Genomic DNA, 22,268 nt, shown 5'->3' on the forward strand with positions numbered 1-22,268 from the left:
AAGGCTGAGGCACTGTCTAAAGCCTCTGGTGAATCCATCAGTAAAGTTCTGTTGTTCCTTTTCCTTCTTCGTAGGGCTGCTGCTGTTTGAGATGGCAATTTAGCAAGATAGCTTGCAGGTGAAGCTTTACCAAGCACAGAGATTCAATGACAGGGAAGTCTCACCTGCTGCATTTCTGCTTGTGTCATAAGCACAAGATCCCTACAAGAAAAATTTGGATTTGGAGCCAATCTCCCGAGTCCCATTCAAGCAGTGTTCATTGCACAACATTGGGTTGTGCGTCAGGGATGGGGGAGGGAATGTACAAAGACGAGGTACAGCAACAATCATTTTTATTTATGACTCTAAGTTGATTCCAAGTGAAATTCCAGCCCAGGAGAAAAATGCAGAGAATTGAGAGCATCTTTGACTTAATGGAAGTCTTACATATCACTCTTCCCCTATCTGATATAGGATTGTCACAGGCAAGCCTTAATGGATTTTCCATTCTGTGAATTTTATCTTTCTTCTCTTTCCTTCTTGCTTTCCTTCCTTCGCCATGGCTGTAAGATGCTTTATTTATGAATGCCTGAGTTCATAAATGTCAGCATTTCCGTTGCAGTGCTCCAGGATGTTGGCTCTCGCCTCTGCCTGTGGAATCAATTCTGCCTTATCAGATTCATCTCATACACGGACTCTGTGACCGAGAGACATTGGATCTGGCAGTGGTACTTCATCTGCATCAACAATTGCTTATCTCTTTGGGTAATCTCTGAGGGAGTCTTCTCTGCAGCGGAATGGCTTATTTAATTATTAGTATGATTTCGATCTTAAATTGGGGGAGGGGGTGTATGTGCGTGTGCAGATATTTATGTTTCAGGAGTGTCTTTCAGAGCCAGCGAAGAAAAAGCATCTATGGTAGGGGGGGGGAAAATAAGTTTTAAGGTGATATGCTCAAAGGTGCAGCCTGATCTTTGCACTGGATTGCCCCAGTGGGAAAATGCTGTGATTAGTTTCTGATTATAAGTTCTACCCAGTGCTGTTTTGGAAAGCGGGGGGGGGGGGGCACCTGTAGCCCACCCAGCAGGCCTCTCCATCCACACACACCCTGGGACTATTCCCATTGTGTGTGTGCGCGCATTCCCTCAGGTCATACTCTTCCTCACCCCTTGTCTCTGAACCAGGATGGGTCATTTTTATCCCTTGTCACAGCATGCTGAGCAGGGAGGTTTAAATCTCTGTGCCCAGGGTGCCATGATGGAAGTGATCATCACTTCCTCTTCACCCCGATCTGCCTCAACCAGGGAAGGACGTGCTCAGGGGAGAGAAAGGATGAGGTATGTACCTATTGATGGCAAGTGTGTAGGATTATGCATACCTGCCAAGTTCCTCTCTGAAAAATAAGGGACCGGACCGGAAGTAGCATACCGGAAGTAGCGCGGCTGCCATTTTGGAACTGGGCGGAGCATGCTCAGAAGTGACTTTTGATGCTGCTGTGCCCAGTTCCAAAATGGCTGCCGCACCAGAAGTCACACTGCAGCCATTTTGGAACTGGGCAGAGCAGCATCAAAAGTTGCTTCTGAGCATGCTCCGCCCAGTTCCAAAATGGCCATCGTGCCAGAATAAACCGGGAAAAAACCAAAAGATCCGTTTTTTTCGGCTGGGGACAGCTGGAAAAATGGGGGTTTCCCGGGGAAAATGGGAGACTTGGCAGCTATGGGATTATGCCAAGTGTTTTTGTGTGTCTGTATACAAATGAGTGAAAGATGCAAATTGAATGCAGCTCTCATGGTTTGGACACATTTGCACAGTTCTGAACCATTTGCTTGCCTTGGTTGTAGTCATTTATTGAACGGCTTGTGCCTCCATTCTCTGTAACCCTAAACCACCGTGCCCATCACAAGAGGCAGAAATTAACAGATGGAGCTCATTGCCCCCCATCCTTGCCATCACTGGATCGCCATACTAGGGAAAGCTGTGTCCTTTGAATTTTTTCCTGTTGGATAGCTGTGAAAAATACAGAAGTGGTTCTCCGAAAGAACAAATGGACAAGATGTCAGTTATGCCCTGTTCTTAAATTAATGTTTAAAAATCAGGGCACTAAAGCCCATCCCAGGCTTAATCACTTATATTCTTTGTTTACTTTTGCTGAGATAAGAAATGTAGATAGGGATCTTTCTTTCAGAGATGAATCAGTATGAAAATATCCCCCCCCCCTCGTGATGCATATGTGTCATTGTGATTCAAGTCTTCAGAATCCCTCTTTCCTCATCTCCTGTTGCTGAAACGTTGCCAATTTTCAATGTGATGTTTCCCAGAAAAAGACTCAGAGAATACTGGTTTTTCCCAGATGGCCTGTCTCCCTTTTTATACTTTTCCTTTCTGTATATTTAGAAGGAATAAAAGTTTACAGTCATGAGATTTCATAGATCCTGTGCTTTGTGATTGTGAGATTATCTCAAATCACTTGCTCCCAAGATGGCCTGGCTGGGACTATTTCCCAAACCCTCATCTTTTTACGTTATTCCCTATGTGCTCAGTAGGATAAGAGAGCTCTTTGGGATGAATAACTACAGTGGAACTGTAGTTTAACCCCCCCCCCAACATAACTAGCATTCCCAGCACTATATTTCTGAGGATTCGGTTTTTTTGGGGGGGGGGTGCAGCATGATTTAAATATGCTTTGAATGTATGGGGTGTACTAAGTCTGCTGGCCTCCCTTCTCCCTCTGCTGTTCCCACGCATGGACAAAAGCATGAATCTCATGGTTCAGGCTTCCTTGACTTTGACTTGAATCCTTGACCCAGACCCATTCTTACTATCAGTTCTGTTTTCTAGTGGGATACGTTAACTTTTTGCCTCTGCTCCAGCACATCTCTTGTCCTGACCCTTGTATTTCTTCTCTGAAACCTTTTAGGTGCATTCCTAATATAGAGGAGGGAGAAAGGTTGTTTTCTGCTGCCCCAGAGAAGTGGACACGGAGCAATGGATTCAAACTACAAGAAAGAAGATTCCACCTAAACATTAGGAAGAACTTCCTGACAGTAAGAGCTGTTCGGCAGTGGAATTTGCTACCAAGGAGTGTGGTGGAGTCTCCTTCTTTGGAGGTCTTTAAGCAGAGGCTTGACAGGCATATGTCAAGAATGCTTTGATGGTGTTTCCTGCTTGGCAGGGGGTTGGACTGGATGGCCCTTGTGGTTTCTTCCAACTCTATGATTCTATGATTCCTGACTCAGGACCATTTTATAACTGTCTTGAGTTTCCCCAAATAATCCTGTGTATTGCTATCTGGTACGGAAGCTGAAGATGGCCAGTTAAGAGATTCTAGCCTCTCTCTTCTGAGATGAGAGAATGACTGCAAAACCTTTACAAGTCTGTAGTGTAACAATGCCCCAATATTTTCAGTTGGATGTGCTACACCTTTACAGCAACTTGCCAGTCTGCTGAGGTGGGGTAAGGACAATGTGTAATTCAGGCTAGGGACTGAACTCTACATTACAGTCAATGAGTAGATGCAGGTGAAATGGGAAAACTACACACATATACCGCAATAGCATGCAGTAGAACAGAGCTGGCCAATCCACAGCCCTCCGGAGGTTGTTGGATTTCCAATTCCCAACAGCCCCCAGCCAGCATGGACAATGGTTAGAGAGGAGAGGTGCTGCAGTCCAAAAACCTATGGGGAGCTGCAGCTTTTCACTCCTGCAGTAGAACTTAACTCATGTCATGAGGTCATGAGGTCACCCATTATTTTCACCCCCATTCCGTATCATTGGCTATTACATCACACTGCTGCTCAGTGAGTTCCGCATACTCAAGAGGACATTGGGCTAGTGCTTCTTAATCAGCAGAACCCCTTTTCCCATGTCAAATTGCTTTTAAACTCGAGGAGGACCACCAAAAGTAGACAGCAATGTGGCATTAGGGAATTTGCTGCTCAAAGGAAGGAAAGCCAAATGTCCCTGTGGGCATACCCAAGGTAGGTTTTTCTGGATGTTGCAGAGAGGGAAATGAGAACTCAATGAACATTCAGGGATGCTCGAATGAATAAGATTTCTGTGAATTCAGATGTGAACCAACCCAATCTGTACCTTCTAGGCTAAGGTATGTATCAAAACAGAATTTATCCTTCCGATTTCAAACTTTTTCAAATTTTGCAATATAACTCTTGGCTCAGAAAAAGCATACCAAAAATACATTATAAATTGTTTTTTTAAAAAATAAACTATTTTTAGATAAAATACATCAAAGTTATATATAAAAAAGGTAAAGGACCTTTGACAGTTAAGTCCAGTCACGAACGACTCTGGAGTTGCAGCGGTCATCTCGTTTTACTGGCCGAGGGAGCCGGCGTACAGCTTCTGGGTCATGTGGCCAGCATGACTAAGCCACTTCTGGCAAAACCAGAGCAGCAGATGGAAACGCCGTTTACCTTCCTGCCGGAGTGGTACCTATTTATCTACTTAGTTAACTGTGTATTTAAAGAGTATTTTGTGAAAAGATACTGTTTGTTTATTTAAAAAGCATTTCTGAGCCTCTTAATATTCAAAAACCTCTATAAATAGTATAAATCTGCAGCCAAGGCAGAAAATGTATGTCATCTCAGTTAATTAGTATTTAAATTCATATGTAAATTCAAATGTGCACCCAGAGTTGTTATAAAACTGCAGGTTAATGCAGAAATGGAATGGAAAGGATTTATGGCCGCTTCCTGCTCTATGATTCTATGAATGAATTTATGCAAAATTGACAAGGGCCAGAAATAATATCATCCACCCAACCCTATGTGCAAATACAATTTGCAAGCATTCAGTGCACATTTAGCGTAACCTCAAGCTTCACCCTAATCCTGTGGACCAAGTTAAGCCATAAGGATTTCCCCCTGCTGAAGATCCATCCTGATGAAAGCAAGCACCAGACGATATTCTCCTAAAGCGAAGTAGCTCCAGAGATGGCCACGAGGCTCAGAATAGAATAGAGAGAAGCAGCTTGCTAGGTGTGTCACTACTACATACCGGGAGGCAGAGCGGCGAGGCAGCAGGGAGATTAGCACAGTAGAGCAGGAGTACTGATTAGCTCTGCCAGTACGTTTGCACCACGCCGACCTCCATCCCACCTCACCTCTCATTCTCTGGTTGAGCAATAGTGATCACCTGCTAGGAATCTAGTGTAGTAGTGGCTCCATCCCACCAGGAGAGCCACTTCTGGGAGTAGGTCTAACAAGGGAAGTCTGTGGCAAAAGCCCTCCCACTACCCTAATATTAATTTTCACAGAGCCCAGAGGCAGGTAGCTTCCTGTTTTACTTGTTTGTTTTTCCTCCCCAGTTAGGTCATCGTGCTTATTTTCTTGTTTTCCTTGCTTGGGCTAGCAGAGTTTTGCGTTTCTGGTCTTAATTATTCCTCTTATTCCCCATATGTCATCATCAGTGCTAGAAGGGTTTTAAAACACGTCTGTTAATAGCAGTTGTGGGTGGAAACACAGCAGAGTGGCTAAGCTCAAGGTGTTACATGATCAGCTTTCTCCTATGTGTGGTTGATGGAAGGAGCTTCCTTCCAGCTTGTGCATTGTTCCAGGTCTGACTCCTGGAAGTGAGAATCTGCTGAGATTCCTGGGCCTAATTAAAGCTTATCCAAATGCACATTTAAACAACCACAAAAAACCATCCTTTTCAAGTCGCTGATCATTCGCTTTGGTACTTAGCTACACACACACACAGAGAGAGAGAGATTTCTCAAGATCAATACATTAACCAATACAGTAGTACCTCGGGTTACGAACATGATCTGTTCCGGGTCGCAGTTCATAACCCGAAAAGTTCGTAACCCGAACCACCATTTTGCGCATGCGCAAAGCGCTACTTTCGCGCTTTGCGCATGCGCAAACCGTGCGCGCGCGCGGCCGAAAATACTTCTGGGTTTGCGCAGTTCGTAACCCGAGTTGTTTGTAACCCGAGGTGTTTGTAACCCGAGGTACGACTGTATTCACATAAACACTCGTTTCAGAAAGGATTAGATCAGGCATCCCCAAACTGCGGCCCTCCAGATGTTTTGGCCTACAACTCCCATGATCCCTAGCTAAGAGGACTAGTGATCAGGGATGATGAGAATTGTAGTCCAAAACATCTGGAGGGCCGAAGTTTGGGGATGCCTGGATTAGATCATGGAGGATAAGGCTATCCATGGGTACTAGGCACAATGGCTAAATTAAACCTCCAGCATCAGAAATGCTTTGTCTCTGAGGCCACATCTCAACTATACATTTAAAGCAGTGTCGCACTGTTTTAAACAGTCACAGACTTCTTCCAAAGAATGCCAGGAACTGTAGTTTGTTAAAGGTGCTGAGATTTGTTAGGAGACCACAGTTACCCTCCCAAGAGCTACAATTCTCAGCAGGGTTTAGCAGTCAATCCATTTCCCCAGGCAACTCTGGGAATTGCTGATTACATGAAAACATCTGCTTACAGTGCTCCAAATACTGTACATTTGTAAAGTGGCCTAAATTAAGCAACTGGTATAATAGAACCCGGTCCTAGCTAGTACCACTGACTCCAGATCTGCATTAGGAATGCAAAGCCATAACTCCCTGCCCTTTCTGCCTTTCTCTTCTCCTCCACAATAAAATGAAGTTGTGTTGAAGTCTGATTAGGGAGACTCCACTGCACAAACTGTAATTTACGGAATATATATATATATATATATATATATATATATATATATATATATGAGAAACCCTTGCCAAGACTTTTATGGGTACCACTTTAGATGATCGAGCCAATGCAGTATTTGTTCAGTCAAGGACATTAAATTCTGCTGAACAAATGGGTGGATTGTTAGTGGAGTCTGATGTATTCCAAGGAATGAGAAGCTATAATATTGTTCACTTAAACAGAGGGGAGAAAACCATTTAGTCTGTATTTCTTGATTTTTTCCCCCAAAAAGGAATATTGTAGACATGGGGGATTCTCAACCACACTCATCCAAAAGAGGTACACCCAACAGTCTAAGGGCCAAACCAGAAATGACATTAATATTATACATAATATGCCTGCCTTTCATTTGAAATCTGTATCGCTTGAAAAGCAGCAATTAAAAGACGGAGGAATTTCAGCCACCACAAGGGGTATAGGATATGCATGCTGAGCTTTAAATGGTCCCACCCACAGCAGCTTTGCTGCATGTCACTGGGGTAAATGGGATGAGGGACACAAAAATCTACAATTAAATCCCTGTTTATAACAAAATTTGTACTTAAATATTCTATCATAAAAATATGCATTTTAAAACTCATTTTGTTCCATTTCTTGAGTCAAGAACTGTATCACAAAATCCGGAGAATCTGAAGGGTAATTAAGTTCTAATCCACATATTTGTCCCATTTCCCAAGCACTACTGCTTTCATAGGAGGTTAAGCACTGAGACATACTTTCTCTTCATTACTAACTGTGTTACTTTGGGTCACAGTCCATAGAGAAGGAGGATGGTTTGCAGTATCAGCAGCCCAGCAATTTGAGCATAGCCAAGGGGCCTGCTGGGAAGTTCTGCGTCTTGCTTAAGGGCACTGGGTTCACTTGGGATATCAGAAATTCAGCTGTCCAAAGGCACACACCCCTCTTGTTGATACTAGTATGGGAACAGCTGAGAGAATGCTGGCAGCAACATTGACAGTGGAGGAAGGCATGCTTCTTATTGTAGCTCCCCAGAAGAATTTAAGGCACCCTATCAAAATGAGGTGGGTGGGATTTCTGTTACCCTTGTCTTCCAGCAAGCAGTCTCCTTGTGATGCAGCTTGATACAAATGGTGATGGAATAGACTGATGCCTGTTGCTGCTCTATTTTGCACTTAACTAGTGCTATGCATCCATAGCTCACACACAGAATTCTGTTTGGGTTTCTTGTGGTCCACTTGAGTTCTTCTCTAACTAGGCAGTCCTCTCTCTCTCTCTCTCTCTCTCTCTCTCTCTCTCTCTCTCTCTCTCTCTCTCTCTCCCTCTCTCTCTTATTTGTGATTTGTTAACGTTTCTGCTAGGTGTCCCCCCCCCTAGAATTCTGAGGATTCAGAGTATTGAGGCTCATTCCACACTGTTGGAAGATGGGGCAATTAGGCATGCTGTTCTTGTGCATTGCCTATCAAAACAATTACGTGTCAGCTCAGAACATGAGTGTCCCTCCAGTCAGGTGTGCTGGATATATGGGGCGCAAGGGGCTTCAGTCCCTTCAATATTTTGAGGCAGGGGTGGAGTCCCCCCAATATTGAGAGGGCTGCTATCCCCTGTTGCATCGAGCGAGTGCCATTGTGCTGGGTGGGAGGCTTGGAGAGCTTCCCAGTAGGTGTAGCCCGACGGGGGATGGGGTGTCACACGTGTGATGCACACACAATAGCCCCCCCCCCCATGTGGGGCCCAACTCGGCGTGCCTGCCTCTAGCAGCCCAAAACAAGCATATTAGAAATGGTGATGGTGGTGAGAAGACTTTAGAGGAGACCATGGAGAGGAGGAGTAAAGACTGCAAAGTCAAACCATATAGAGAGAGCATGCCTGCTGGCATGAATGAAAATAACCATGAATATTGGGGGAAATAAGTGGAATAAAAAGAAGTAGCAGGAACAGTTTGACAAGCTGGCTGGAAAAAGAAATGCAAAAATACCGCTATAAGGCTACACCGTCTGATTGTACCCTCTCTCTCATAGACGCTATTTTCAATACAGCTTGTATTATCTGACTAAAACTGGATGTTCTATTTTCTGATATGCATAATTGAATCGGTGGGTTTGTTTTGCAAATGAAAGAACTTGGTGCTTGCTATGAATATATTTCAATTCGTGTAGGCAGCTCTGGGCAGCCTATGATTTGCATGGAACATAATGAAACACACAAAAATAACATCAACCAACTTCACCTTCTTATCCAGCTGACTTCGTATCAACACATCTCAAGGTGTTTTACAGGGTGTTCAAGCACTTTGTCAACAGTCTACAGAGCAGCTGTGATGGCGGGGAAGAAAAAGTGAAGTTAATTGAATTTAACAACAGTCAAACTCCTGGAATACTGAATACTGTATCAAATTCCAGAATGTAGAGGTCAAATTAACTATTCTGTGCTCACTATGCTCCTGTGGAAACATGTAAGGACAGTGCTGGACTGATAAAAAGACCTAATTTGAACCAGTAGTTAGAGGGAAGATGTCTAGACAAGGTTCATGATCTCTGCCCATTCACCTGGTATTCCATCTAAGTGTACTGTATCTTCCCAGGACTGGTTCATACTTTGCCCAAGAAGATAAGTTTTACATGTAGTTGGTGAGAGCTTTTTTCAAGGCTGAGCTGTAGTTGGCTATCGGACATGAGCCAGAAGCCAAGCTAGGAAATCAAGAGCCAAGGGTCAGGACCAAAAGCTCAAGCTAGGAGCCAGAGTCACAGACCAAGGGCCAGGAAGCAGGACCAAAGAACCAAGGTTAGGTGGAATGCTCAGAAGCTCACAAGAGCCAGGATGACATCTTGCTCAGGGAATCCTAGCCTAAACAGAAACCCTTTTATAGCCCTCCCTGTCCAGGAGAGTCCAGTGGACAGGAAAACAACCCAAAGCTGGAGCTTGCTTCACTGCCAAGCTGCAAGTTCCAAACTGCAGGTCTGATAGTTTATCAGATGGATCCACTGCACACAGAACCAAAGCCAGCTGTTCTCACTCCAGGAGCTCCTAACAGATATCATGCATACAACCACTAGTATGAACCAGGGTCTACATAAGAAGGCACCATTCATGGGACTGTCTGCTCGTTTTCTCTAGCATAATTTCTTGTTCATGCTAAAGCAATGGTGGGGAACTTCCAGCCCAAAGGCCCAATTAGGCCTAGCATGGGTCCCAAAGCTGCTCCTCCAAAACCGCAACTACCTGCTCCACAATCCAACTTCCTATCATTGCAAGGATATCCACTTGAGGAATAGAACATTCCCTGTCTCCTGAACACCCTCCCAATATCTGCTCAGGAGGCTTAAAGGAACCCCTGGAACAGATTTAGGTGGTGCATAGGGAGGGAGAGGGCAGGGGGAAGTTGCATAGCACAAGTGGAAATGTATGTGCTGATGGGATGTATTAGTTGGGTATCACCCTTGATATTACATAGGGCATAAGCTGAGGAACAGGTATAGGTGTGATTACAAACTAGCAGCTGTAGTAAGCTAGAGGCTCCACCCATGGCAAGGGAGAGCATTCGAGTTCACAACTCACTTTTGCACCTCACTGATTATGCAACCTATACAATTGGCCAGAAGTATGAAGCCGACCCTTTTAGGAAGTTCTGACTCCCAATCCAGAATAGGTTTCTGTGAGTAGCCACAGAGCAGGAACTGTACTATCACCCGAATTCTACTTTAGAGACCTTCTGCTTCCATGTTTAAAGACCCAAGTTTAAAGACCCTGTGTAACAAAAATTGTATGGAAACCTGCACTTACAAATGCATGAATTAATGCGCCACAACTCCATATATGTCCCACATTCATAAATACAACAAAATCCTAAATTCTAACTGCAAAAGAGGGAATTAATATGACTTAATAACAAGAAAGCAAGGTTGAGGGATTCAGTAAGATACAGTTTGAGTTATCTAGTATCTCCTTTATTCCTCATTTGTTGTATTCCACAGTCATCAGCAAGATGGTTTTCTTCTTGATAAGAATTAACTGCTGCCTGCAATGGTTTGTATAGGTCATCTTGATAAATTGGCCAATGTGAGGAAGTAGCAAAGTTAACTCTCCCAGATAAAAATAGCTCTGAACTCCTTATCCTCTGTTATTGCTGATGCCTTTCCTTTTCCTCTGATGCAATCAAATCAACATTGCGTGAAAAATCTAAAAATAAAGTCCCTTTTATATAAAAATCAAGTGTGAGACGCTCATGGTCCCCTAGCAACCTGCTAAAAGCTAACCAGGGCCTCATGTTATCAGCAAGAAATAAATTCCACATCAATGTGGTAGAAGCACAAAGTTATAAACAACTCAGCTTACTCTCCATTAAGTATGAAGTACTGCATCTCCAATCTACCAGCAGGCACAAGCCTTTATCTGGCATGTAGTACATGAGTGTCACAGAGCATATGAGTTACCAGTTATTGGCAACTAGTGGCCATAGCTAAGAAGCTCAACCACCTCTCTGTCTTTTGCACTGTCATGGAAGGCACAGAGGATGCACACCAAGCAGGCAGCTAAACAAAAGCTTTATTGTGTCCTTATATAAGAACAGAACTGCTCAAGAAAGCTCTGACTTAACTTGCACAACTAAGTCCACTGCCACTTAGTGGCTAAACTATAGCAGTGTTTCCCAACCAGTGTGCCTCCAGATGTTTTGGGACTACAACTCCCATCATCCCTAGCTAGCAAGACCAGTGATCAGGAATGATGGGAGTTGTAGTCCCAAAACATCTGGAGGCACACTGGTTGGGAAACACTGAACTATAGAACAACACGATCCACACACGATCCAATTTCTTTGGACGATTTTTCAATGTAACTCACAGGATTATTTTGGAGACGGTTTCTTCCTCACAGCCTAACCCACCTGACAGGGTTATTGTATGGCTAAATGTCACCTTGAACTCCTTAGAGGAAGGCCTGCATTCAAATTAGATATTATATTTTAAGGCATGAACTGCAAACTGCAATAGGGGCACAAACATGATTCTTCCCATTGGAGAAATCATTTAATTTCCCCATGGTTTATTTCTAATGGATCAACTTATGTGAGGATCAATTTACCTGACTAAGAGAAGAAACATATCCCTTAAACTGAAAAAGGCATATTTTGTTTAACAGAGCACTGGGAATGAATAAATGGTTGTTGACCTTCTCTGTATCCTAATACCACCATAGTGAGTCCTCTGTTGAGTTTCAAGAAAGAAGGAATGATTCTAGGAATGAAAACATCTCAGAATTCTTGGCAGAAAAGAAACTCTTGTGTATCTATGGGAAGCCAATGGGAATGCAACAAGCCACATCATCATGGAGCATATTTACTTAGTATTTGCATTGTTGCACCATTTTTCAGAGCGGTGAGCAGTTCTAGGGGGTCCAGCACTTATCCAAGTTTTGGGTTTTTTTGAAAGATGATAACTGGAGCCTCATGGTGTTTTGTAATGTTTGTGTTCATTGTCAGTTATACATATTGATGAGCATAGGTGGAGACACAACTCGAAACATTGCAATGGATAGCAGCCAAATAAACTGCAATTGCATTAGATCTCCAGAGAAGTCTATTGTTAGCTTAAAGGTAAAGGTAAAGGGACCCCTGACCATTAGGTCCAGTCGTGACTGACTCTGGGGTTGTGGCACTCATCTCGTGTTATTGGCCGAGGGAGCCGGCGTACAGATTCCAGGTCATGTGCCCAGCATGACAAAGCCGCTTCTGGCGAACCAGAGCAGCACACGGAAACACCATTTACCTTCCCGCTGTAGCGGTACCTATTTATCTACTTGCACTTTGATGTGCTTTTGAACTGCTAGGTACGGTAGGCAGGAGCTGGGATCGAGCAACGGGAGCTCACCCTGTTGCGTGGATTCGAGCCGCTGACCTTCTGATCGGCAAGCCCTAGGCTCTGTGGTTTAACCCAAGTCTTTGCAGGCAAGGAGCTTGCAAAGCAGACCCCTGCAGCTTCTCCTTCTTCCTGCACACCCTTCCTTCCCATCCTTCTTCTCTCCCTTCCTTCCCTTCCTTACCTCCTTCCCATTTCATGTCCTGGACTGCTCTGAGCAGATGGATCTGATCTGGGGTGATCCAAGGATGTTCTCATCTGGCTTGAGTGAAACTTTGATTCCTACAAATCAGCCTGATTTGATTTGGGCTTCATCTGAATCCAGTGCACAGCTTTCGCATAGGACACTAGAAATGGCTGGGGTGAGAAATAACTGCTGAAGACTATGCATTTCCTTCTGGCTACTACAGAGAAAGTAGGAACAGGACAGAGACCTTAATCTACCCTTCCAGGGTATATCAAGTCTGAAGGCAGAATGGTGGTATTCTGTGGCCATCTCCAATATTTCTAAGGCTGCAGAAAACAAGGAGTGATGTACCAGGAGACGGGCCATTATGATGTAGCACTGCAGGCAGAGTCACTCATATGTCATAATTGATGGGTGACCTGTGGGCCAAAGTCAAGCTTCAATGCAACACCCCAAGCAGATCATCACCAGCTGATCTAGGAAGGCATCTTGCTCCACCTGGAGCAGAAATCTGCCACACAGATGTAAGAGAAGGAGAAGATGTCAAGATTCCGACGATATCACAGACATCGCAGCAAGAAAGGTGGTTGCGGTAAAGGGAAAGGACGTGGTAGGAAGAGAGGCAGGACAAAAAAAGGTGGTCGTCGAGGAGGCAAAAAGAGAACAGGTGATAGTTTAGTAGTTATCTTACATTTTGTACTGCAGTATGTATCCAACTATGGGATGCAGGTGGCGCCGTGGGTTAAACCACAGAGCCTGGGGCTTGCTGATCAGAAGGTTGGCAGTTCGAATCCCTGTGACGGGAGAGCTCCCGTTGCTCGGTCCCTGCTCCTGCCAACCTAGCAGTTCGAAAGCATGTCAAAGTGCAAGTGGATAAATAGGTATCGCTCCAAGCGGGAAGGTAAACGGCGTTTCCATGCACTGCTCTGGTTTGCCAGAAGCAGCTTAGTCATGCTGGCCACATGACCTGGAAGCTGTACGCCGGCTCCCTCAGCCAAAAATGCGAGATGAACACCGTAACCCCAGAGTCGGTCATGACTGGACCTAATGGTCAGGGGTCCCTTTACCTTTATGTATCCATCTGGAATAACATGTTGATGTCACGCACATTCCTTTAGAACTCTGCCAATTCTCTTTCAATCCAAGAGATGACTTTATGTCAAATGGTCTTCTTTCAACCAGTAAAGCAGGGGTACGCCAATGGGGTGCCCTCTGGTACCTCCAGCCCCTATCAACTGCAGTCAGCATGGCCCATGATCTGGGATGATGGGAGTTATAGTCAGCGGTGGAGCAAGCCGATCGGGCACCTGGGGCAGCGCACGTGCCCTGCACCCAAGGGCGGGGCCAGCTGCCCACAGTGGCGGGGGAAGCCAGGGCAGGATGCTCCATGGGGGCCTCCAAGTAGTCTGCTTGCCTCCTCCCACTCAGCTGCCCTACAGCTGAGGGGGGATCCGGAGGGAGGACTGTTTGCAGGCCCTGTGGTGAGTTTTGCCTGGCATTTTGTCACCCCCTTCAGAGGTGACATCCAGGGCAGACTGCCTCCACCGCACCCCCCTTCCTCCGCCCCTGGTTGTAGCCCAACCACTTCTGGAGGACACCATGTTGGCTAGCCTTGCAAGTAGAGTGTTTCATCTGAAAACAGGAAATGTGTTACATGTGACACATGCACCTTCATAGGGTTAGAATCAAATATCTGGGGAGGAAACAAGGAATAGGTGAAACCTGCTTAGCTCTTCTCCACCCTCTTTCTGCCCACTGACTTGAAATTTGGTGACTTTTTTTGATCTTTGTGCAGACACATCTGTTCTAAAGTCTTGTGCAGACACATAATGGGTTTTTTGGTGTGTGTGTGTGTGTGTGTGTGTGTGTGTGTTAGCTGTGACATTCCTGTACACCTATGTGTTTTGCAGTGGACAGCCCATTGCTGCCTCCTGGAAAAAAAGTTTCTATGTGAAATCTGTGTGTATGTTTGTGTGTGTTATCTGCTTACCATATTAGCCTAACCTTTGAAAAAAAACCATGATCACATCATTTATTAACTGAAACTAACAAACAAACAAACAAGCTGATCATTCCCATAATTAAAGGAGGTTCCATGGTTAATTTTTGCTCAGGAGCCAGTGTAGCTTTCCTCTCCTCCTGAGGGTTAGTCACATATATATGATCTTGCTAGGCTGTCTTAGCTCAGCCTTCCAAACCTGGTGCATGCAAGTTGTAGCCACCAAAATAACATCAAAATCTGGAAGGCAGCAAGTTTGGTGAGGCTGTTCCAGGGCATCCAGCAACTTCCTCATGCATTGCCTTCTGGGGCTTGGCTACACTCCTACTGCTGCTAAAGGTACCCATATTTTTTGGGGAGGCTGGAGGATGCTAAGATGGTTGGGTGTCTAAAAGTGACCCGGCTGGCACCAGCACACAGCATAATTGTGCAAATCCTGAGGCCCTAGCAGGGCCCATCATTGGTGACAATGGGCTTGGTGGAGCCTCAACCTGGAGGGGAGTGTAAGATCTGCACAGCTGGAGTTATTCTTGCCACCATTTTACCTCTTTTAGAATTGCTCGAATGTTTGCTTTGTATGACATTGCAGTAAACACATAATGATGCACACACCTCTACTGGTTATGGCACTGCCCATCCCCACAACCCCAAATGGCACAGTCCATTCTACTAATTTATCCAACTGGTGCCCTTGGGCATACAGCTTTGATGCACTAGGAGACATCTACTAATGGTGAAAGAGGGGAGGTGATTTTTGCCATTTCCCTTTCCTTCCTCTAGGCCCTAGAGCCCATAAAGATCTGTTCCAGAGCTTCTTACCAGCATCTAAGTTGCCTCCCCTTCTCCTCCATTAGTAGGGGAGCACTGGGATGAGTTTTTGGATTCCACCACAGGCCTCAGTATATGTCTATTGAGTTTGAGATTGTGCTGGAGGAGTTGTGTGGTGAGGGCTTTGATATGTTCACTTAAAGGTGTGGTAAATCAGGTTGCTGAGTGTAATAATAATAATAATAATAATAATATCTAGATATGACCATAAAAAGAAATCACCAGCAACTACAAAAGACATATTTGATTTGATAAGTTTTTGGAACAGATTTCTTACATCCATGCTCTTTAACTACTTAAATTGTAGTTAAACTATAAAGTTTTCAGTGACAAAACATGCATTTTTGCTAAAATTGCTGTTACCTGTCTCCAGATCATATTATGGAAGGAGGAGAGGGAGGGAGGGAGGGAGGGAGGGAGGGAGGGAGGGAGGGAAGGAGGAAGGAAGGAAGGAAGGAAGGAAGGAAGGAAGGAAGGAAGGAAGGAAGGAAGGAAGGATCACTTTATGAGCATTGCAATATGGATGTTTATTTTATTCGTACATTTATATGCAGCCTTTCTGAAATAGGTCCATCCAATAAGAGATAAGCATAGAAATAAAAATAAAGTAGTCTTTATTTTATTGATTTACATTTTTTAAAAAAATGCTCCATTTTTCCCCTCCAAGAAGAAGTTATTCAAAGTGGCTTTAACAAAAATATAAACAGGAACACAAAAATTAGAATAATTCATCATAAAAAAATATGGTTTTCTGACTAAAAGCAACATCATGGAACAAGGAGACTAAAGAGCCAGGACCAACAATTAGCCAGTTACATAAAGCAAAAAAAAAACCAAACCAGATTCAAGATATTATTTGAAAAGAAATATATTCTGTTGCCAGCAGAACACAAAAAAAGGGAAGCTGATTGCCACCTCTTAGTTGGGATGCTACCACAGAGAAAGCCCTCGCTTGTGTCACCACCATATGTGCCCCAGAAGGCAGCAATACGTGCAAGAAGGGTGCAGCAGATGATCTTAGGCACATTCACATAGGAAGAGATGGTTCTTTTAGTACTTTGGTCCCAAGCTTTCCAGAACCAGCATTTTGAATTGCACCCAGAAATGAACTGGCAGCCAGTGCAGTCCAAAAAATGTTTCCTGTGATCCAAACACTTTGCCCCAGCAGAAGCACCCTGCGCCAACTGATGTTTCCCAGTGCAAAGGCAGCCCCACATAAGATTCACGGCAGCAGCCCAATCAAAATGTAACTAATGCATGTAGGACCAGGGCGCAACCTTGCCATATCAAGACCAGCAAGGGAATTTCATTTTTTTTAATAAAAAAATGTAAGAAACCAAAAATACATTAAATTCGGGGGGGGGGGGTTATAAGAGAACAAGGGAGGCATTCATGTTGAGTTCTGGCACCTCTTTTTCTAGAAAAATAGCACTAATTTAAAGCCTTATGCGACTTAGGACCCTCGTACCTACGGGACCGCCTCTCCCGGTATGCCCCGCAGAGGACATTAAGGTCCACAAATAATAACATAATGGAGATCCCGAGTCACAAGGTGGTTAGGCTGGCCTCGACTAGGACCAGGGCCTTCTCAGTACTGTCCCCGACCTGGTGGAACGCTCTGTTTCAGGAGACTAAGGCCCTGCGGGATTTGTCATCTTTTCGTAGGGCCTGCAAGACAGAGCTGTTTCGCTTGGCCTTTGGACTGACACAGTCTGACCCCAGGGTTACCCTCCCCTAAGGTTTTATCTTATAATGGTTTATACTTGTAGATTTTAATTTTAAAATTGAATTTTAACATTGTATTAATCTGCATTTTAATTGAATTGTTTCTTTTATACTTGCGTTGATATTTTTGCTGTTAGCCGCCCTGAGCCCAGTCTTGACTGGGAAGGGCGGGGGTATTAATTAATTAATTAATTAATTAATTAAAATAAAATTCTGAAACGCCAACAAAATGGCAGCATGATTAATAAACTAAGTTGAAAGTGATGAGAAGTTGGTTGGTTTCCAAAGCTTTCTTAAATTCTGTTATTGAGAGTGTCATCTTGGGGGAGAGTTCCATAAGGAAGAGGCCACTACTGAGAAGACTCTGCAAATTAACACGGGCTGGTTTTTTTTCTTTGAAAAAAAGAAAAAAAGAATGGTGGATCAGGACCATGAATGTACTGACGTTTCTCATTCTTCTTTCTTGCCTTCAAGGCCGTCACCACTACAGGAGGTGCGTGCTATACTAACTGGACCAGTTCGGAACAAAGGAGTCCTAGCAATGCAATCACTGACTGAGCAGAGCTGACATCTTTCTCCAAACAAGTCATCAGCGTACAGGATCAGGAAATGTTAGAGAACGTTTCCAATTAAACCTACCTGGGCTGGAATATCTGCAGCATCTTCATATGTTACTTCTAAGTCTTTTCCTTATCTTTGTAAGCGATCTTAGGAGTCATGTGCCTGCTCTCACCCAGTTGATGGCATTTGACAGATCCATGCTGTAATTAAAGCCACAATCTCCAAATTTACCTAACTCGCAGTTTCTGAAATAATGCCAAACCATAACACAGCCATGGTTTAAATTTACACTTAGAATTGTGCCACGCAGTTCTCCTGCCAAGTAATGTGTGTGCATGAAGAATGCATTTATTAATGAAAATAACATGCAAACTGTGTTCTATTATGGGAAACTGTTTGCAGAAACGTATATATTAGGCATACAAATTACGGACAAACATGGTTATAATAAGAGATCACCACACTAAAATGCTGCTGAATTTTCAGGAAAACTTTTTTTAAAAGTTGGCAAACTAGTGGAAATGCGAAGAACTAAAGAGTGGGAAAATTAGAAATTGAGAGAAACCAAAATTGGCAGATCCACACATCCTTAAAGCTAACAACTCTCCCTCAGATGTTTTGTTAACATAGTATCAGAACACTTGAGGAGGGCTATTGTTCTACTGAAAATTAGGAATCTTGAGTTAGTCACAACCACTAGTTTCATAGGTTTCAACAGATAGTCATGACCAATGCTCGATGAGCAAGAGGGGAATCCCAACCCATGATGCATCTGAGCCCCAGCGGCTTAGGCAGTTATGCAAAGAAAGAGTAATTGCTACCCTTTTATTTGTTAATTTGTTTTATTGAAGCATCATCTAAAACTGCAACAAGAGCACAGTCATGGAGGATGAGGGTCTTGGGGAAGGAGGCATCACTCTGAGACAAGGCTAGCTCAAGACATTTTGGTCCATAGCTGCCAAGTCCCGGATTGAAAAATCCGGGATCAGCAACAGCAGTGTGGCACCGGAAGTGCTTCACACCTTGGCTCCCCCGCCTACTCCTCGTGCGCGGCCACGCCCACCGCTCCCTCCACCAATCCGCCTTCCAGACTCTTTCCCCGGCAGGAGCTAAATCTAAACTCTTAGGCCTGCCAAAGAACATTTCCTCGTCGGTCTTTCAAATTCCTTGTTGGCTCGGTCTTTTAATAACTCGCCAGAAGGCACCAATTGGCCGCCTGCGCGGCAAAGCACGGGATGGCAAAGAGAAGAGAGGTTTGCATTGGCCACAATGCTGGCAGCAGCCCAAGACCCGCGGAGGTGGGCGGGCAGGGAGGAAACCCGCCAAGGGAGAACTGAGGACACAGCTCTCCTTCCGTAAACACTGTTCATTCCCCTCCCCTCTGCCGGGAAAGCAGCATTTCACCCTATGGAGGTGGGGAAAGAGCCCTGCTTTATGGACACACTTTCCTCCTTCCCCATGATTTGAGTTATGCACCTTGTTTGATAATAGCCTGAAATCCATTGTTTCCCCCCTTCTCTCTCTCAGGTCATGCTTCTGTATACAGGATTAAATCTATTTCCTCCTCTCCCCCCCCCTCCCCAGGGAAGTGGAAGCATCCAGGCAGCTTGCTAATAGACACCCGAGGTCTATGTATAACTAAGTGAAGCGGGAGGAGGGAGTTAAAACCCCGGTGAGAGCGGCTGAGTAGCAGCAGGAGCAAAGGGGGGGTTTACGGCTGACCCTGCCTCACGTGCACAGAACAGAACAGGCAGAGTGCATGCTGATTGGCGGTGGGGCGAAGGTCAGTGCGCGCGAGGGGAGGGGAGAGGAGGAGAGAGAGGAAGACTCGGAGTCGAACGCTTATGTCTGGGCACCGGAAATCTAAACAATAAGCAAAATCATATGAGAGGAGCCTCCCTGGCAGGTAGGAAATCTGGGAGATTTCCGGGATTTTTTCCAGTCCGGGCTGCCAGCGGGAAACAGCTTTAAAAACGGGGGTTTCCCGCGAAAAACGGGATACTTGGCAGCTATGTTTTGGTCCCTGAGACAAACCTCAAAATGGCACCTCTCTCTCTGTCAGGGAAGAAGAAGTGAGTAAATATCTACATCAAGGAAAAGGGAAGGAAGATCTACATTGCCATCTGCTGCCCCTGCAGATCCTGCCACCTGAGGCAGTCGCCTCACCTAGCCTCATGAGTGGGCCAACCCTACCCTGAGGAAGAGGGAAATGAGCCTTAGAAGCAAATTGTTTGTTGGGAGATGAACTGATATCCTCTTGTGCCTCCAGTGGGCAGGGTAGTGGGTGGTTCCTGGTACTGGGTGATTTGATCATAATGGACGTAGCTAGAGAGCCTAGGGCTTGCCAATCAGAAGGCCAGCGGTTCAAATCCCTGCAACGGGTTGCTCGGTCCCAGCTCCTGCCAACCTAGCAATTCGAAAGCCCATCAAAGTGCAAGTAGATAAATAGGTACCACTCCGTTTCCGTGTGCTGCTCTGGTTCGCCAGAAGCGGCTTTGTCATGCTGGCCACATGACCTGGAAGCTGTACGCCGGCTCCCTCGGCCGATAACGCGAGATGAGCGCCGCAACCCCAGAGTGGGTCACGACTGGACCTAATGGTCAGGGGTCCCTTTACCTTTTTACCTGCTTTATAATGGGAGGCAAGCCTCCATTTAATATTAAGAGGTACCCACAACATTGTGTGATGGGCATGTGCTGCTGATTTGCTTGAGAACAGTGACCACAGTGCTATCAAATTCAACATGTATATAAGTTGGTAATTGCTGAGAAGGTCCAGCATGGTCACATTTCACTTCAAAAGAGGAAACTTCCCCTGTATTAAAGGACTGGTTAAAAAGGAACTTGTGAAGGAAAAGAGCAACTAAAACGATTGACTCCCACATAAAGAAAGGCTTTTAAGTTTAGGGGGAAAAACGGAGAGGAGAACATGTTAGAGGTGTATAAAATGATGCAGTGAATTGTAAAAGTGGACACAGATGTTTTCCCACTCTTGCTCATAAAACTAGAACCCAGGGTCATCCAATGAAGTTGAATTTTGGAAGATTCAGGACAGACCAGAAAAAATTAAACAGTTGAACTCACTCCCACTAGAGGTATCGTAGTGATGGCCACCGAAGTGCTTGGCTTAAAAAGAGGTTTAAAAGGGTCTATCAGTGGCCCCTAGCCATGGTGGCTGTGTACTACCTCTGAATACCCGTTTCTTAATAACACAATTCAGGAAGTGCTGTTGTGCCCTGTGTCCTGTTTGTGGGCTTTGCCTTCCCATAGGAATGCTGGAGTAGATAGGCCTTCAGCCCAAGCAAGCAGCTAGATTGGGTTGACAGTGTTGTGTCCTTATTTGAACTCCATTTCCCGGTTGTTAATGCTCTGCTTAGTACATCATTAAATGGTTAGTAATTAGTAACCTTATCATAATCTCTCTAATACAATGGCCAGGTTGTTTGCGCAAATGTTTCACAACTCTTTTAATCTTAACCATAGCCTCAGCTTTTATCAGGGCATTCTATCTTTTTGCTGGTTTGCTTTGTTGTTCTGACTGTAGAAGCATCCACCTATTCATGGATTTTCACAAAAGGGACCTGTTTTCAACTTGGTTATTGGACCTCTGCCCCCTTTGAATGCTGAATTCTACCAGTACAGAGACAGCTTTTCAGTCCCCCCCCCTCTTTGCTTTTTAGATTTCCAAATTAGCCTTAAAACAACTACATTATCCTCAAAAAGCACTCTAGGAATCAAGAACTGGGAGCATGCATTGTCTATAGACAACTCAAGAAATGGAACGCTCCAGAAAGCATTTTGCATGGGAGCAAGGGGGGGGAGAGAGAGAGAGAGAGAGAGAGAGAGAGAGAGAGAGAGAGAGAGAGTCAACTAAATAATATTAGCCTTATTCAGAACTTAAAAACAAGTCCTGCCCCCCCTCCTAACAAAGTCCTGCCCCCTAACAAAAATCCTGGCTATGCCCATGAGATGTTTCAGTCTGCCAATTAAGCCATGTTCTCTGGAGTATCCCTACTGATGTCTACAGGGCTTCATTCAGGAGGTAAACGGCTTTGAGCACTGACGTCCAATACATGCTTTCACAGTTCATTTTTCATATAAAGGTATTTGCCCATCAGCTGCTTAAGTGGTGAAGGATGGGGTTGAATCTGTTTCCTCCACTCTATGCAACTCATAAAGCATAGTCACGGAATCATTTATGCCACAAGAGCGCTGAAGTGACATTGAAGAAGGCAGGGCAGCTTCGATTCCACCCCTGTCAGCCACACATTTGACCGAATTTTTCAGTGATCTGCTTGCACTTTCCTTGGCATTTGTGGGCCCATTTGGATGCCAGAGATGTTCCCCCCTACTTTCCTATCAATACCACTTCATTAATTACCTACCATACTCAGCCAAATCCACCCTATGATGGATGACATGGGCAGAGCCTCTCAGAGACTTTGTGCTGGTGGTTGCACATTGTAAACA

At 44.7% G+C, this 22,268-nt stretch overlaps 1 long non-coding RNA gene across 1 annotated transcript; it reads left to right on the forward strand.

Moving 5' to 3' along the window:
• The first annotated feature begins 388 nt into the window (after positions 1–388).
• Positions 389–18,029, forward strand: LOC148687545 (uncharacterized). The gene is made up of 3 exons (XR_015948319.1): positions 389–744; positions 2,897–3,023; positions 17,713–18,029. It is a non-coding gene; the product is annotated as an uncharacterized LOC148687545 (long non-coding RNA).
• Positions 18,030–22,268: the final 4,239 nt, after the last annotated feature.

This window comes from Zootoca vivipara, chromosome 1, assembly GCF_965207765.1.
Source record: "Zootoca vivipara chromosome 1, rZooViv2.hap1.1, whole genome shotgun sequence".
Classification (NCBI taxonomy): Eukaryota; Metazoa; Chordata; class Lepidosauria; order Squamata; family Lacertidae; genus Zootoca; species Zootoca vivipara.